The 18,563-nt window shown below is 52.3% G+C and overlaps 1 protein-coding gene across 2 annotated transcripts in view; it reads right to left on the minus strand.

The window, feature by feature from the left end:
• ilk (integrin-linked kinase) overlaps window positions 1–10,318 on the minus strand; it is a 128,384-nt gene extending 118,066 nt beyond the window's left edge. The window contains exon 1 of one of the 2 annotated variants that reach the window (XM_078222690.1): window positions 10,189–10,318. The gene's annotated coding sequence lies outside the window, so the exon portion shown is untranslated. Of the gene's footprint in view, window positions 1–89; window positions 166–10,188 lie in introns of those variants that run through there. The other variant, XM_078222689.1, reaches the window with a different exon arrangement.
• Window positions 10,319–18,563: the final 8,245 nt, after the last annotated feature.

Consider the following 18,563-nt stretch of genomic DNA (forward strand, 5'->3'; position numbering starts at 1 on the left):
CCGTTGCCCCTGGTGACCGGCTCCCCCCGCCCCGTTGCCCCTGGTTACCGGCTCCCCGCCCCGTTGCCCCTGGTTACCGGGTTCCTTACCCGCTGCTGCTGCTGCGGATTCGCCCCGAAGTCGGGAAACTTTCAGACTTCGCGCCTGCGCACAGAGAGCTGCCCCGCCCGCCAGAGCCGCGCATGCGCGGCGCCATTTCAGACGGGATCCACTTCGGAACCAATCCGGATCCAGCCCGGGATCCACTCCGGAACCAATCCGGATCCAGCCCGGACAGTCTGGCAGAGAGATTCCAAACGCCGGCCCCGGACACCCTCATCTGACAGTGCAGCACTCCCTCAGTACTGACTCTCTGACAGTGCGGCACTCCCTCAGTACTGACCCTCTGACAGTGCAGCACTCCCTCAGTACTGACCCTCTGACAGTGCGGCACTCCCTCAGCACTGACCCTCTGACAGTGCAGCACTCCCTCAGCACTGACCCTCTGACAGTGCGGCGCTCCCTCAGCACTGACTCTCTGACAGTGCGGCACTCCCTCAGTACTGACCCTCTGACAGTGCGGCACTCCCTCAGTACTGACCCTCTGACAGTGCGGCACTCCCTCAGCACTGACCCTCTGACAGTGCGGCACTCCCTCGGTACTGACCCTCTGACAGTGCGGCACTCCCTCAGCACTGACCCTCTGACAGTGCGGCACTCCCTCAGCACTGACCCTCTGACAGTGCGGCACTCCCTCAGTACTGACCCTCAGACAGTGCGGCACTCCCTCAGTACTGACCCTCAGACAGTGCAGCACTCCCTCAGTACTGACCCTCTGACAGTGCGGCACTCCCTCAGTACTGACCCTCAGACAGTGCGGCACTCCCTCAGTACTGACCCTCTGACAGTGCGGCACTCCCTCAGTACTGACCCTCTGACAGTGCGGCACTCCCTCAGCACTGACCCACTGACAGTGCGGCACTCCCTCAGCACTGACCCACTGACAGTGCGGCACTCCCTCAGTACTGACCCTCTGACAGTGCAGCACTCCCTCAGTACTGACCCTCTGACAGTGCGGCACTCCCTCAGCACTGACCCACTGACAGTGCGGCACTCCCTCAGTGCTGACCCTCTGACAGTGCAGCACTCCCTCAGCACTGACCCTCTGACAGTGCAGCACTCCCTCAGTACTGACCCTCTGACAGTGCAGCACTCCCTCAGCACTGACCCTCTGACAGTGCAGCACTCCCTCAGCACTGACCCTCTGACAGTGTGGCACTCCCTCAGCACTGACCCTCTGACAGTGCGGCACTCCCTCAATACTGATCCTCTGACAGTGCGGCACTCCCTCAGTACTGACCCTCTGACAGTGCGGCACTCCCTCAGTACTGACCCTCTGACAGTGCGGCACTCCCTCAGTACTGACCCTCTGACAGTGCGGCACTCCCTCAGTACTGACCCTCTGACAGTGCGGCACTCCCTCAGTACTGACCCTCTGACAGTGCGGCACTCCCTCAGCACTGACCCTCTGACAGTGCGGCACTCCCTCGGTACTGACCCTCTGACAGTGCGGCACTCCCTCAGCACTGACCCTCTGACAGTGCGGCACTCCCTCAGCACTGACCCTCTGACAGTGCGGCACTCCCTCAGTACTGACCCTCAGACAGTGCGGCACTCCCTCAGTACTGACCCTCAGACAGTGCAGCACTCCCTCAGTACTGACCCTCTGACAGTGCGGCACTCCCTCAGTACTGACCCTCAGACAGTGCGGCACTCCCTCAGTACTGACCCTCTGACAGTGCAGCACTCCCTCAGTATTGACCCTCTGACAGTGCGGCACTCCCTCAGCACTGACCCTCAGACAGTGCGGCACTCCCTCAGCACTGACCCTCTGACAGTGCAGCACTCCCTCAGTACTGACCCTCTGAGAGTGCAGCACTCCCTCAGTACTGACCCTCTGACAGTGCGGCACTCCCTCAGTACTGACCCTCTGACAGTGCGGCACTCCCTCAGTACTGACCCTCTGACAGTGCAGCACTCCCTCAGTACTGACCCTCTGACAGTGCGGCACTCCCTCAGCACTGACCCACTGACAGTGCGGCACTCCCTCAGTACTGACCCTCTGACAGTGCAGCACTCCCTCAGTACTGACCCTCTGACAGTGCGGCACTCCCTCAGCACTGACCCACTGACAGTGCGGCACTCCCTCAGTGCTGACCCTCTGACAGTGCGGCACTCCCTCAGTACTGACCCTTTGACAGTGCGGCACTCCCTCAGCACTGACCCTCTGACAGTGCGGCACTCCCTCAGTGCTGACCCTCTGACAGTGCAGCACTCCCTCAGTACTGACCCTCTGACAGTGCGGCACTCCCTCAGCACTGACCCTCAGACAGTGCGGCACTCCCTCAGCACTGACCCTCTGACAGTGCGGCACTCCCTCAGTGCTGACCCTCTGACAGTGCAGCACGCCCTCAGTACTGACCCTCTGACAGTGCAGCACTCCCTCAGTACTGACCCTCTGACAGTGCAGCACTCCCTCAGTACTGACCCTCTGACAGTGCAGCACTCCCTCAGTACTGACCCTCTGACAGTGCGGCACTCCCTCAGCACTGACCCTCTGACAGTGCGGCGCTCCCTCAGCACTGACCCTCTGACAGTGCAGCACTCCCTCAGTACTGACCCTCTGACAGTGCGCCACTCCCTCAGCACTGACCCTCTGACAGTGCGGCATTCCCTCAGTACTGACCCTCTGACAGTGCGGCACTCCCTCAGCACTGACCCTCTGACAGTGCAGCACTCCCTCAGTACTGACCCTCTGACAGTGCGGCACTCCCTCAGTACTGACCCTCTGACAGTGCGGCACTCCCTCAGTACTGACCCTCTGACAGTGCGGCATTCCCTCAGTACTGACCCTCTGACAGTGCGGCACTCCCTCAGTACTGACCCTCTGACAGTGCGGCACTCCCTCAGCACTGACCCTCTGACAGTGCGGCACTCCCTCAGTACTGACCCTCTGACAATGCGGCACTCCCTCAGCACTGACTCTCTGACAGTGCGACACTCCCTCAGCACTGACCCTCTGACAGTGCGGCACTCCCTCAGTACTGACCCTCTGACAGTGCGGCACTCCCTCAGTACTGACCCTCTGACAGTGCGGCACTCCCTCAGCACTGACCCTCTGACAGTGCGGCACTCCCTCAGTACTGACCCTCTGACAATGCGGCACTCCCTCAGCACTGACTCTCTGACAGTGCGACACTCCCTCAGTACTGACCCTCTGACAGTGCGGCACTCCCTCAGTACTGACCCTCTGACAGTGCGGCACTCCCTCAGTACTGACCCTCTGACAGTGCGGCACTCCCTCAGAACTGACCCTCTGACAGTGCGGCACTCCCTCAGTACTGACCCTCTGACAGTGCGGCACTCCCTCAGCACTGACTCTCTGACAGTGCAGCGCTCCCTCAGCACTGACTCTCTGACAGTGCAGCGCTCCCTCAGTACTGACCCTCTGACAGTGCGGCACTCCCTCAGCACTGACTCTCTGACAGTGCGACACTCCCTCAGCACTGACCCTCTGACAGTGCGGCACTCCCTCAGCACTGACTCTCTGACAGTGCAGCGCTCCCTCAGTACTGACCCTCTGACAGTGCGGCACTCCCTCAGCACTGACTCTCTGACAGTGCGACACTCCCTCAGCACTGACCCTCTGACAGTGCGGCACTCCCTCAATACTGACCCTCTGACAGTGCGGCATTCCCTCAGCACTGACTCTCTGACAGTGCGACACTCCCTCAGCACTGACTCTCTGACAGTGCAGCACTCCCTCAGTACTGACCCTCTGCCAGTGCGGCACTCCCTCAGTACTGACCCTCTGACAGTGCGGCACTCCCTCAGAACTGACCCTCTGACAGTGCGGCACTCCCTCAGTACTGACCCTCTGACAGTGCGGCACTCCCTCAGCACTGACTCTCTGACAGTGCAGCGCTCCCTCAGCACTGACCCTCTGACAGTGCATTACTCCCTCAGTACTGACCCTCTGACAGTGCGGCACTCCCTCAGTACTGACCCTCTGACAGTGCGGCACTCCCTCAGTACGGACCCTCTGACAGTGCGGCACTCCCTCAGTACTGACCCTCTGACAGTGCGGCACTCCCTCAGTACTGACCCTCTGACAGTGCGGCACTCCCTCAGTACTGACTCTCTGACAGTGCAGCGCTCCCTCAGTACTGACCCTCTGACAGTGCGGCACTCCCTCAGCACTGACTCTCTGACAGTGCAGCGCTCCCTCAGTACTGACCCTCTGACAGTGCGGCACTCCCTCAGCACTGACTCTCTGACAGTGCGACACTCCCTCAGCACTGACCCTCTGACAGTGCGGCACTCCCTCAGTACGGACCCTCTGACAGTGCGGCACTCCCTCAGTACTGACCCTCTGACAGTGCGGCACTCCCTCAGTACTGACCCTCTGACAGTGTGGCACTCCCTCAGTACTGACTCTCTGACAGTGCAGCGCTCCCTCAGTACTGACCCTCTGACAGTGCGGCACTCCCTCAGCACTGACTCTCTGACAGTGCAGCGCTCCCTCAGTACTGACCCTCTGACAGTGCGGCACTCCCTCAGCACTGACTCTCTGACAGTGCGACACTCCCTCAGCACTGACTCTCTGACAGTGCAGCGCTCCCTCAGTACTGACCCTCTGACAGTGCAGCACTCCCTCAGCACTGACTCTCTGACAGTGCGACACTCCCTCAGCACTGACCCTCTGACAGTGCGGCACTCCCTCAATACTGACCCTCTGACAGTGCGGCACTCCCTCAGTACTGACCCTCTGACAGTGCGACACTCCCTCAGCACTGACTCTCTGACAGTGCGGCACTCCCTCAGCACTGACTCTCTGACAGTGCGACACTCCCTCAGCACTGACTCTCTGACAGTGCAGCACTCCCTCAGTACTGACCCTCTGCCAGTGCGGCACTCCCTCAGTACTGACCCTCTGACAGTGCGGCACTCCCTCAGAACTGACCCTCTGACAGTGCGGCACTCCCTCAGTACTGACCCTCTGACAGTGCGGCACTCCCTCAGCACTGACTCTCTGACAGTGCAGCGCTCCCTCAGCACTGACCCTCTGACAGTGCGGCACTCCCTCAGTACTGACTCTCTGACAGTGCAGCGCTCCCTCAGTCCTGACCCTCTGACAGTGCGGCACTCCCTCAGCACTGACTCTCTGACAGTGCAGCGCTCCCTCAGTACTGACCCTCTGACAGTGCGGCACTCCCTCAGCACTGACTCTCTGACAGTGCGACACTCCCTCAGCACTGACCCTCTGACAGTGCGGCACTCCCTCAGTACGGACCCTCTGACAGTGCGGCACTCCCTCAGTACTGACCCTCTGACAGTGCGGCACTCCCTCAGTACTGACCCTCTGACAGTGTGGCACTCCCTCAGTACTGACTCTCTGACAGTGCAGCGCTCCCTCAGTACTGACCCTCTGACAGTGCGGCACTCCCTCAGCACTGACTCTCTGACAGTGCAGCGCTCCCTCAGTACTGACCCTCTGACAGTGCGGCACTCCCTCAGCACTGACTCTCTGACAGTGCGACACTCCCTCAGCACTGACCCTCTGACAGTGCGGCACTCCCTCAATACTGACCCTCTGACAGTGCGGCATTCCCTCAGCACTGACTCTCTGACAGTGCGACACTCCCTCAGCACTGACTCTCTGACAGTGCGGCACTCCCTCAGCACTGACTCTCTGACAGTGCGACACTCCCTCAGCACTGACTCTCTGACAGTGCAGCACTCCCTCAGTACTGACCCTCTGACAGTGCGGCACTCCCTCAGTACTGACCCTCTGATGGTACCGCTCCCACTCTATTGCTGTGAGACATCAACCTGCATTATTTACTGGAAACCCTGCATGCTGCATGAACTTTCAAACCTCTGACTCAGAGGTGAGACTAATCTGCAATGAGTAATAGAACATAGAACATAGAACATAGAACATTACAGCGCAGAACAGGCCCTTCGGCCCACGATGTTGCACCGACCAGTTAAAAAAAAAAACTGTGACCCTCCAACCTAAACCAATTTCTTTTCGTCCATGAACCTATCTACGGATCTCTTAAACGCCCCCAAACTAGGCGCATTTACTACTGATGCTGGCAGGGCATTCCAATCCCTCACCACCCTCTGGGTAAAGAACCTACCCCTGACATCGGTTCTATAACTACCCCCCCTCAATTTAAAGCCATGCCCCCTCGTGCTGGATTTCTCCATCAGAGGAAAAAGGCTATCACTATCCACCCTATCTAAACCTCTAATCATCTTATATGTTTCAATAAGATCCCCTCTTAGCCGCCGCCTTTCCAGCGAAAACAATCCCAAATCCCTCAGCCTCTCCTCATAGGATCTCCCCTCCATACCAGGCAACATCCTGGTAAACCTCCTCTGCACCCTCTCCAAAGCCTCCACATCCTTCCTGTAATGTGGGGACCAGAACTGCACACAGTACTCCAAGTGCGGCCGCACCAGAGTTGTGTACAGTTGCAACATAACGCTACGACTCCTAAATTCAATCCCCCTACCAATAAACGCCAAGACACCATATGCCTTCTTAACAACCTTATCTACTTGATTCCCAACTTTCAGGGATCTATGCACACATACACCTAGATCCCTCTGCTCCTCCACACTATTCAAAGTCCTCCCGTTAGCCCTATACTCAACACATCTGTTATTCCTACCAAAGTGAATTACCTCACACTTCTCCGCATTAAACTCCATCCGCCACCTCTCGGCCCAACTTTGCAACCTGTCTAAGTCTTCCTGCAAACTACGACACCCTTCCTCACTGTCTACCACACCACCGACTTTGGTGTCATCAGCAAATTTGCTAATCCACCCAACTATACCCTCATCCAGATCATTAATAAATATTACAAACAGCAGTGGCCCCAAAACAGATCCCTGAGGTACACCACTTGTAACCGCACTCCATGATGAATATTTACTATCAACCACCACCCTCTGTTTCCTATCCGCTAGCCAATTCCTGATCCAATTTCCTAGATCACCCCCAATCCCATACATCTGCATTTTCTGCAGAAGCCTACCATGGTGAACCTTATCAAACGCCTTACTAAAATCCATATATACCACGTCCACTGCCTTGCCCCCATCCACCTCCTTGGTCACTTTCTCAAAAAACTCAATAAGGTTAGTAAGGCACGACCTACCTGCCACAAAACCATGCTGACTATCACCTATCAATTCATTACTCTCCAAATAACTATAAATCCTATCCCTTATAATTTTTTCCAACATCTTGCCGACAACAGAAGTGAGACTCACCGGTCTATAATTCCCGGGGAAGTCTCTGTTCCCCTTCTTAAACAATGGGACAACATTCGCTAACCTCCAATCTTCTGGTACTATACCAGAGGCCAACGACGACCTGAAGATCAGAGCCAGAGGCTCTGCAATCACTTCTCTTGCCTCCCAGAGAATCCTCACACCTACAATGCCTCCCAGAGAATCCTCACACCTACAATGAAATCAGGTAGTAATTTCACACTAACCCCTACCTGCAGGCACAGCTATGCTTAAATGGAAGTCATGCACTGGGCACATCTGTCAGCAAAGATTTTCCGGTCCTGATGCACATTCCTGAGGGACGAATAACATGGTTTCAAACAGCAATCTGTATCGGTCAGGTGTGAATCATGGAATGGTTATAGCGCAGAACATAAGAACCAGGAGCAGGAGTCGGCCATCTGGCCCCTCGAGCCTGCACCACCATTCAATAAGATCATGGCTGGTCTTTTCGTGGTCTCAGGTCCACTTACCCGCCCACTCACCGTAACCATTAATTCCTTTACTGTTCAAAAATGTATCCTTGCCTTAAAAACATTCAATGAGGTAGCTTCAACTGCTTCACTGGGCAGGGAATTCCACAGATTCACAACCCTTTGTGTGAAGAAGTTCCTCCTCAACTCAGTCCTAAATCTGCTTCCCCTTATTTTGAGGCCATGCTCCCTAGTTCTAGTTTCACCCGCCAGTGGAAACAACTTCCCTGCTTCTATCTTATCTATTCCCTTCATAATCTTATATGTTTCTCCAAGATCTCCCCTCATTCTTCTGAATTCCAATGAGTATAGCCCCAGTCTACTCAGTCTCTCCTCATAAGCCAACCCTCTCAACTCCGGAATCAACCTTGTGAATCTCCTCTGCACCCCCTCCAGTGCCAGTATATCCTTTCTCAAGTAAGGAGACCAAAACTGTTCACAGTGCTCCAGGTGTGGCCTCACCAGCACCTTATACAGCTGCAACATAACCTCGCTGTTTTTAAATTCCATCCCTCTCGCAATAAAGGACAAAATTCCATTTGCCTTCTTAATTACCTGCTGCACCTGCAAACCAACCTTTTGTGATTCGTGCACAAGGACATCCAGGTCCCTCTGCACAGCAGCATGCTGCAGTTTTTTACTATTTAAATAATAGTCCATTTTGCTGTTATTCCCACCAAAATGGATGACCTCACATTTACCAACATTGTACTCCATCTGCCAGACCCTCGCCCACTCACTTAGACTATCTATATCCCTTTGCAGACTTTCAGCGTCCTCTGCACACTTTGCTCTGCCACCCATCCTAGTGTCATCTGTGAATTTTGACACAGTGCACTTGGTCCCCAACTCCAAATCATCCATGTAAATCGTAAACAATTGCGGTCCCAGCACTGATCCCTGAGGCACACCACTAGTCACTGATCGCAAACCAGAAAAACACAACCAGAGGAGGACATTTGCCCCATGTTATCCATACCAGCTCTCTGCTAGAATCGGTCACCTGGTCTCCCTCCCTCTCCCTGGATCCCTGCAATGTTTTCTCTTCTGAGAATTCTCCTGTTCTCTTTTGAAAGCCACAATCAAACCTGCCACCACCACTCGGGCAATTCATTCCAGATCCTAACCACTCGCTGTGTACGCATCTTTTCCTGCCACTCTTCATCCTTTTGGCCTTAAATCATGAATAGGGACAATTATTCAAAATTGATTGTTTGAATAAAAATGGGTAAATTCACGATGGGAACAGTTTCTCCGCATCTACTGTGTACAGACTCAAGACTTTGAACACCTTTATCAAAGTTTCAAAGTTTGTTTATTAGTCAATAGTAAGGCTGACATGAACACTGCAATGAAGTTATTGTGAAAATCCCCCAGTCGCCACACTCTGGCGCCTGTTCGGGTCCACTAAGGGGGAATTTAGCATGGCCAATGCACCTAACCAACATGTCTTTCAGACTGTGGGAGGAAACCAGAGCACCCGGAGGAAACCCACGCAGACATGGGGAGAACGTACAAACTCCACACAGACAGTGACCCAAGCCGGGAATCGAACCCAGGTCCCTGGCGCTGTGAGGCAGTAGTGCTAACCCACTGTGCCATCGTGCCGCCCCAAATCTGTTTTCAACATTCTCTTCTAAGAACATAACAAGTAGGAGCAGGAGTAGCCCCTTCTGCCCTTCAAACCTGCTCCGTCGTTCAATATGATCTTGGCTGATCTGATTGTAAACCTCAACTCCACTTTTCTGTCTCCTCCCCCCATGCCCCACAACTTTCTTGTCGATCGAAAATCTGTCTAACTGTCTCTCTCTCAAGAAAAACCCCAATCTATCCACGATTCTGAGGAACAAGATCTGGTGGATGCAGGGCTGAATAGTGGTAATGTGAGGAATCATGATGCACAGGTTGGAGCTGTGTTCAGAATGATGGCCAAGAAGTGAGGTCCATGGGCTGACAGAATGGGGTGGAACACTGGAGAGTATGAATGTGCTGCATGAATTCTAATAGTGAGTCTGATCGTGACTCTTTCACAAGAGAGAGGGAAATCTCACAGTAATAGTTCCAGTGGAGATAGATACAGGTGCAAATAGAGGCCATTGCTTTAATAGATTAGACAATGAAATAAAGATCATAGAACAGACTCTGAACAAAAATAGAAACAGTTCTCATGGTTGTGAAGCTTTGATGGCTGCCAATCAACTAAGAAGAGAGGTGAAACTAAGAGAGTTTGGAGTTTATTCTGAGTTTATTGCCCCCCACCCCCCCCTTAAGGGCAACTGTCACATTCCTCAGGCAGTCCCTTAGCAACCTAAACCTCCATTCTGCCATCCACACATTCCAATCACTTCATGGACACTCACAGCACCTTTCTCAGCCTTCGTCACCATTTACACTTCCTTTGTCCAATTACAGCACCTCCACCCTCAGAGCATCAATCTTATCAGATTTTCTTTGCTCTCAGCTCTGACGAAGGGTCATCTAGACTCAAACCTTTGCCACTATTCTCTCTCCATAGATGCTGTCAGACCTGCTCAGATTTTCCAGCATTTTCAGTTTTGGCTCTTTAGGTGCTGTTTTGGTGTTGGTCCTCCAAGCCAGGAGGTGGCGCTGTGTGGTCCTCCCAGGCAGGAGGTGGCGCTGTGTTGGTCCTCCCAGTAAGAAGTCTCACAACACTAGGTTATTTGGTAGCAAAAGCCACTAGCTTTCGGAGCGCTGCCCCTTCCTCAGGTGAGTGGGAGTTCTATTCACCAACAGGACATATAAAGACACAAACTCAATTTACAAAATAATGGTTGGAATGCGAGTCTTTACAGGTAATCAAGTTTAAAGATACAGACAATGTGAGTGGAGAGAGTGTTAAGCACAGGTTAAAGAGATGTGTATTGTCTCCAGGCAGGACAGTCAGTGAGATTTTGCAAGCCCAGGCAAGTTGTGGGGGTTACAGATAGTGTGACATGAACCCAAGATCCCGGTTGAGGCCGTCCTCATGTGTGCGGAACGTGGCTATCAGTCTCTGCTCAGAGACTCTGCGTTGTCGTGTGTTGTGAAGGCCGCCTTGGAGAACGCTTACCCGAAGATCAGAGGCCAAATGCCCATGACCGCTGAAGTGCTCCCCAACAGGAAGAGAACACTCTTGCCTGGTGATTGTCGAGCGGTGTTCATTCACCCGTTGTCGTAGCATCTGCATGGTCTCCCCAATGTACCATGCCTCGGGACATCCTTTCCTGCAGCGTATCAGGTAGTCAACGTTGGCCGAGTTGCAAGTGTATGTACCGTGTACCTGGTGGATGGTGTTCTCACGTGAGATGATGGCATCCATGTCGATGATCTGGCACGTCTTGCAGAGGTGGCTGTGGCAGGGTTGTGTGGTGTCGTGGTCACTGTTCTCCTGAAGGCTGGGTAGTTTGCTGCGGACAATGGTCTGTTTGAGGTTGTGCGGTTGTTTGAAGGCAAGAAGTGGGGGTGTGGGGATGGCCTTGGCGTGATGTTCGTCTTTATCAATGACATGTTGAAGGCTCCGGAGAAGATGTCGTAGCTTCTCCGCTCCAGGGAAGTACTGGACGACCAAGGATACTCTGTCCACCATGTCCCGTGTTTGTCTTCTGAGGAGGTCGGTGCGGTTTTTCATCGTGGCACGTCGGAACTGTTGATCGATGAGTCGAGCGCCATATCCTGTTCTTATGAGGGCATCTTTCAGCGTCTGGAGTTGTCTGTTGCGATCTTCCTCATCTGAGCAGATCCTGTGTATACGGAGGGCTTGTCCGTAGGGGATGGCTTCTTTAATGTGTTTAGGGTGGAAGCTGGAGAAGTGGAGCATCGTGAGGTTATCCATGGGCTTGCGGTACAGTGAAGTGCTGAGGTGACCGTCCTTAATGGAGATGCGTGTGTCCAAGAATGCAACCGATTCCGGAGAGTAGTCCATGGTGAGTCTGATGTTGGGATGGAACTAGTTGATGTCATCATATAGTTGTTTCAGTGATTGTTCACTATGAGTCCAAAGGAAGAAAATGCCATTGATGTATCTAGTGTATAGCATCGGTTGAAGGTCTTGTGCGGTGAAGAGGTCTTGTTTGAACCTGTGCATGAAGATGTTGGCAGATTGGGGTGCGAATTTGGTCCCCATGGCTGTTCCGTGTGTCTGGATGAAGAACTGGTTGTTGAAGGTGAAGACATTGTGGTCCAGGATGAAGCGGATGAGTTGTAAAATTGCATCTGGAAACTGGCAGTTGTCGGCATTGAGTACTGAGGCCGTCATCGTGGGGGATGCCGGTGTAGAGTGCCGAGACATCCATTGTGATGAGGAGTGCTCCTAGTTCAACTGCTCCATGTGTGCTGAGTTTCTGTAATAAGTCCATAGTGTTGCGACGAAAGCTGGGGGTCTTTGTACAATGGGTTTCAGGATGCCCTCAACGTAGCCGGAGAGAGTGAACGGATGAATGAACACTGCTTGACAATCACCAGGCAGGAGTGTTCTCTTCTTGTTGGGGAGCAGTTCAGCAGTTACGGACATTCAGCCTCTGATCTTCGGGTAAGCATTCCCCAAGGTGGCCTTCACGACACACAACAACGCAGAATTGCTGAGCAGAAACTGATAGCCAAGTTCCACACACATGAGGACGGCCTCAACCGGGATCTTGGGTTCATGTCACACTATCTGTAACCCCCACAACTTGCCTGGGCTTGCAAAATCTCACTGGCTGTCCTGGCTGGAGACAATTCACATCTCTTTAACCTGTGCTTAACCCTCTCTCCACTCACATTATCTGTACCTTTAAGACTTGATTGCCTATAATGACTTGCATTCCAACCATTATCTTGTAAATTGAGTTTGTGTCTATATATGCCCTGTTTGTGAACACAACTCCTCACTCACCTGAAGGAGTGACATTCCGAAAGCTTGTGCTACCAAATAAACCTGTTGGACTTTAACCTGGGAGACTTGGTCCTCCCAGGCAGGAGGTGGTGCTGTGTTGGTGTTTGTCCTCCCAGGCAGGAGATGGTGCTGTATTGGTGTTTGTTCTCCCAGGCAGGAGGTGGCGCTGTGCTGGTCCTCCCATGTAGGAGACGGTGCTGTGTTGGTCCTCCCATGATGCGGAGATGCCGGCGTTGGACTTGGGTGGGCACAGTAAGAAGTCTCACAACACCAGGTTAAAGTCCAACAGGTTTATTTGGTAGCACAAGCTTTTGGAGTCTCAGCCTCCTTCTTCAGGTGAGTGAAGAGTTGTGTTCACAAACAGGGCATATACAGACACAAACTCAATTTATAAGATAATGGTTGGAATGCGAGTCTTTACAGGTAATCAAGTCTTAAAGGTACAGACAATGTGAGTGGAGAGAGGGTTAAAGAGGTGTGTATTGTCTCCAGCCAGGACAATTAGTGAGATTTTGCAAGCCCAGCAAACAGGTAGCCAAGTTATGCACACATGAGGACAGCTTCAACCGGGATCTTGGGTTCATGTCACACTATCTGTAGCCCCCACGACTTGCCTGGGCTTGCAAAATCTCACTAACTGTCCTGGCTGGAGACAATATACACCTCTTTAACCTGTGCTTGGTCCTCTCTCCACTCACATTGTCTGTACCTTTAAGACTTGATTATCTGTAAAGACTCGCATTCCAACCATTATCTTGTAAATTGAGCTTGTGTCTGTATATGCCCTGTTTGTGAACACAACTCTTCACTCACCTGAAGAAGGAGCCTGAGACTCCGAAAGCTAGTGCTGCCAAATAAACCTGTTGGACTTTGACCTGGTGTTGTGAGACTTCTTACTGTGTTTACCCCAGTCTAACGCTGGCATCTCCACATCATGGCTACCATCAACACCGCAAACTGCCGGTTCCAAGTGGAGAGGATCTCCAAGAAGATCGCGCATATCGACACAGACATCAAGTTGCTACAAAGATGCAAGAAAGCAGACAAGATACCGAAAGGACTACAGATCACGAACCCACTCAGGTCAACCTATAACACAGACTACACTGAGAGACTTTGCCGTCGCACCTCTCTCACCCTCCTCAACCACCTCATACACCAACTCTACAGCAAACGCCGCAGCCTGGAAACCAAGATAGAGTCCATATTCTCAACTTGCGCTCAGGACGCAGACCAGCTACAAAACTCTGCCAAGCAGACGAGACAAAGGAACTACACCATCTACATGCACACCAAGGACAGGCAATATGAGAAACTCGGCATCATCAGCAGAAGCAATCAAGCCTCCCCCGGTACCACAGTAGAAAACAGTACCACTGCAGGGAAGTCCATTGTCAACTTGTCGGACTACACACTTCAACCAGATGAAATCGAAGTTCTCAGCCAAGGCTCAGTTTCTGTCCCACCACCAAAATGGACCCCATCAGTCTCGCAGTGGACACAGAGGAATTCATCAGGCGAATGAGGCTGCGGGAGTTCTTCCACAAACCCCAAGAGGCCGACAGAGAACATAATGAGACAGCCAATGAACCGGAACAGCCGACAGAGAGATCTGTGGTGCAGCAACTGAAGAGGAAAGAGTCGAATTGGACTCCTCCGGAAGGCCGCTGCCCTCGACTTGACATGTATGTCCAAGCCGTCAGGAGGTGCATCAAAGCCAGATTCATTAGCTGCACTCACAAGACAGCCTCGAACGTCACCCAAGCACAACGGAACGCCATCCACGCTCTCAAGACCAACCACAACATTGTCATCAAACCAGCAGACAAAGGGGGGGCCACCGTCTAACTGAGCAGAACGATTGTGTACCGACAACTGAACAACGAGGAACACCTCAGACAGTTACCCGCAGATCCAGCCAAAGAACACACCCGTCAACTCAACAGACTGATCAAGACCTTTGATCTGGACCATCAGAGCACCTTCCGTGCTCTCATCACACGTACTCCCCGCGTTGGAGATCTCTACCGCCTCCCGAAGATACACAAGGCAAACACACCCGGCCGTCCCATCGTATCAGGCAATGGGACCCTGTGTATGAACCTCTCCGGCTACATCAAAGGCACCCTTAAACCCATTGTACAAAGGACCCCCAGCTTTTGTCGCGACACTACGGACTTCCTACAGAAACTCAACACACATGGAGCAGTTGAACCAGGAGCACTCCTCGTCACAATGGATGTCTCGGCACTCTACACCAGCATCCCCCACGACGATGGCATTGCTGCAACTGCCTCAGTACTCAACACCGACAACTGCCAGTCTCTAGATGCAATTCTACAACCCATCCGCTTCATTCTGGACCACAATGTCTTCACCTTCAACAACCAGTTCTTCATCCAGACACACGGAACAGCCATGGGGACCAAATTCGCACCTCAATATGTCAACATCTTTGTGCACAGGTTCAAACAAGACCTCTTCACCGCACAGGACCTTCAACCGATGCTATACACTAGATACATCGATGACATTTTCTTCCTTTGGAACTCATAGTGAACAATCATTGAAACAACTATATGATGACATCAACAAGTTCCATCCCACCATCAGACTCACCATGGACTGCTCTCCAGAATTGGTTGCATTCTTGGTCACACACATCTCCATCAAGGATGGTCACCTCAGCACTTCACTGTACCGCATGCCCATGGATAACCTCACGATGCTCCACTTCTCCAGCTTCCACGCTAAACACAGTAAAGAAGCCATCCCCTACGGACAAGCCCTCCGTATACACAGGATCTGCTCAGATGAAGAGGATCACAACAGACACAGACGCTGAAAGATGCCCTCATAAGAACAGGATATGGTGCTTGACACATCGATCGACAGTTCCGACGCGCCACAGTGAAAAACCGCACCGACCTCCTCAGAAGACACGGCGGACAGAGTACCCTTCGTCGTCCAGTACTTCCCCGGAGCGGAAAAGCTACGACATCTTCTCTGGAGCCTTCAACATGTCATTGATGAAGACGAACATCTCGCCAAGGCCATCCCCACACCCCCACTTCTTGCCTTCAAACAACCGCACAACCTCAAACAGACAATTGTCCACAGCAAACTTCAGGAGAACAGTGACCACGACACCACACAACCCTGCCACAGCAACCTCTGCAAGACGTGCCGGATTATCGACACGGATGCCATCATCTTGTGTGAGAACACCATCCACCAGGTACACGGTACATACTCTTGCAACTCGGCCAACGTTGTCTACCTGATACGCTGCAAGAAAGGATGTCCTGAGGCATGGTACATTGGGGAGACCATGCAGACGCTACAACAACGGATGAATGAACACCGCTCGACAATCACCCGGCAGGAGTGTTCCCTTCCAGTCGGGGAACACTTCAGCGGCCACGGGCATTCAGCCTCTGATCTTTGGGTAAGCGTTCTCCAAGGCGGCCTTCACGACACACGACAACGCAGAGTCACTGAGCAGAAACTGATAGCCAAGTTCCGCACACATGAGGACGCCCTCAACCGGGATCTTGGGTTCATGTCACACTATCTGTAACCCCCACAACTTGCCTGGGCTTGCAAAATCTCACTAACTGTCCTGTCTGGAGACAATACACATCTCTTTAACCTGTGCTTAACGCTCTCTCCACTCACATCATCTGTACCTTTAAGACTTGATTATCTGTAAAGACTCGCATTCCAACCATTATCTTGTAAATTGAGCTTGTGTCTGTATATGCCCTGTTTGTGAACAGAACTCCTCACTCACCTGAAGAAGGAGCCTGAGACTCTGAAAGCTTGTGCTGCCAAATAAACCTGTTGGACTTTATCTTGGTCCTCCCAGGCAGGAGGTGGCATTGTGTTGGTGTTTGTCCTCCCACAGGAGGTGGTGCCGTGTTGGTCCTCCCAGGCAGGAGGTCATAGAGGTTTACAGCATGGAAACAGGCCCTTCGGCCCAACTTGTCCATGCCGCCCTTTTTGGGAAGCTAATCCAAATTGCCCGCATTTGGCCCATATCCCTCTATACCCATCGTACCCATGTAACTATCTAAATGCTTTTTAAAAGACAAAATTGTACCCACCTCTACTACTACCTCTGGCAGCTTGTTCCAGACACTCACCACCCTCTGTGTGAAAAAATTGCCCCTCTGGACACTTTTGTATCTCTCCCTCTCACCTTAAATCTATGCCCTCTAGTTTTAGACTCCCCTACCTTTGGGAAAAGATATTGACTATCTAGCTGATCTATGCCCCTCATTATTTTAAAGACCTCTATAAGATCACCCCTCAGCCTCCTACGCTCCAGAGATAAAAGTCCCAGTCTATCCAGCCTTTCCTTATAACTCAATCCATCAAGTCCCGGTAGCATCCTAGTAAATCTTTTCTGCACTCTTCCTAGTTTAATAACATCCTTTCTATAATCGGCTGACCAGAAGTGCACATAGTATTCCAAGTGTGGCCTTACCAATGTCTTGAACAACTTCAACAAGACGTCCCAACTCCTATATTCAATGTTCTGACCGATGAAACCAAGCATGCTGAATGCCTTCTTCACCACTCTGTCCACCTGTGACTCCACTTTCGAGGAACTATGAACATGTATCCCTAGATCTCTTTGTTCTGTAACTCTCCCCAACGCCCTACCATTAACTGAGTTAGTCCTGCCCTGGTTCAATCTACCAAAATGCATCACCTCGCATTTGTCTAAATTAAACTCCATCTGCCATTCGTCAGCCCACTGGCCCAATTGATCAAGATCCCGTTGCAATTGGAGATAACATTCTGCACTGTCCACTATGCCACCATTCTTAGTGTCGTCTGCAAACTTACTTACGGTGGTGCTGTGTTGGTCCTCCCAGGCAGGAGACGGTGCTGTGTTGGTCCTCCCAGGCAGGAGGTGGTGCTGTGTTGGTCCTCCCAGGCAGGAGGTGGTGCTGTGTTGGTCCTCCCAGGCAGGAAGTGGTGCTGTGCTGGTCCTCCGAGGCAGGAGGTGGAGCTGTATTGGTCCTCCTGGGGTATTGTTTTTTTTTGTACTTTTCCAATTCAATCAAATCAAATCCAATTCAGAGCCTCAACAAGTTGAGACATTTCCGATCCAGGCTGACGAGACAGGGCAAGCGACCAAATTACCCTGTCCTGGGCCTGATCTACATGAGCCAAGCTGATTGGAGGAGCAAAGCAGGTATTGTTTACCCCAGTCCAACACCGGCATCTCCACATCTTGGTCCTCCCAGGCAGGAGGTGGTACTGTGTTGGTCCTCCCAGGCAGGAGGTGGCAATGTGTTGGTCCTCCCAGGCAGGAGGTGGTGCTGTGTTGGTCCTCCCAAGATGTGGAGATGCCGGCGTTGGACTGGGGTAAACACAGTAAGAAGTCTCACAACACCAGGTTAAAGTCCAACAGGTTTATTTAGTGGCACAAGCCACAAGCTTTCAGAGCCCTGCTCCTTCATCAGGTGAGTGGGAACTCAATTTACAAAATAATGGTTGGAATGCGAGTCTTTACACGTAATCAAGTCTTAAAGGTACAGACACTGTGAGTGGAGAGAGGGTTAAGCACAGGTTAAAGAGATGTGTATTGTCTCCAGCCAGGACAATTAGTGAGATTTTGCAAGCCCAGACAAATCGTGGGGGTTACAGATAGTGTGACATGAACCCAAGATCCCGGTTGAGGCCGTCCTCATGTGTGCAGAACTTGGCTATCAGTCTCTGCTCAGCGATTCTGCGTTGTCATGAAGGCCGCCTTGGAGAACGCTTACCCGAAGTTCCAACGCACCACAGCGACAAACCTCACCGACCTCCTCAGAAGACAAACACGGGACACGGCGGACAGAGTACCCTTCATC

The sequence above is a fragment of the Mustelus asterias genome, chromosome 10, assembly GCF_964213995.1.
Source record: "Mustelus asterias chromosome 10, sMusAst1.hap1.1, whole genome shotgun sequence".
In the NCBI taxonomy this organism is placed as follows: Eukaryota; Metazoa; Chordata; class Chondrichthyes; order Carcharhiniformes; family Triakidae; genus Mustelus; species Mustelus asterias.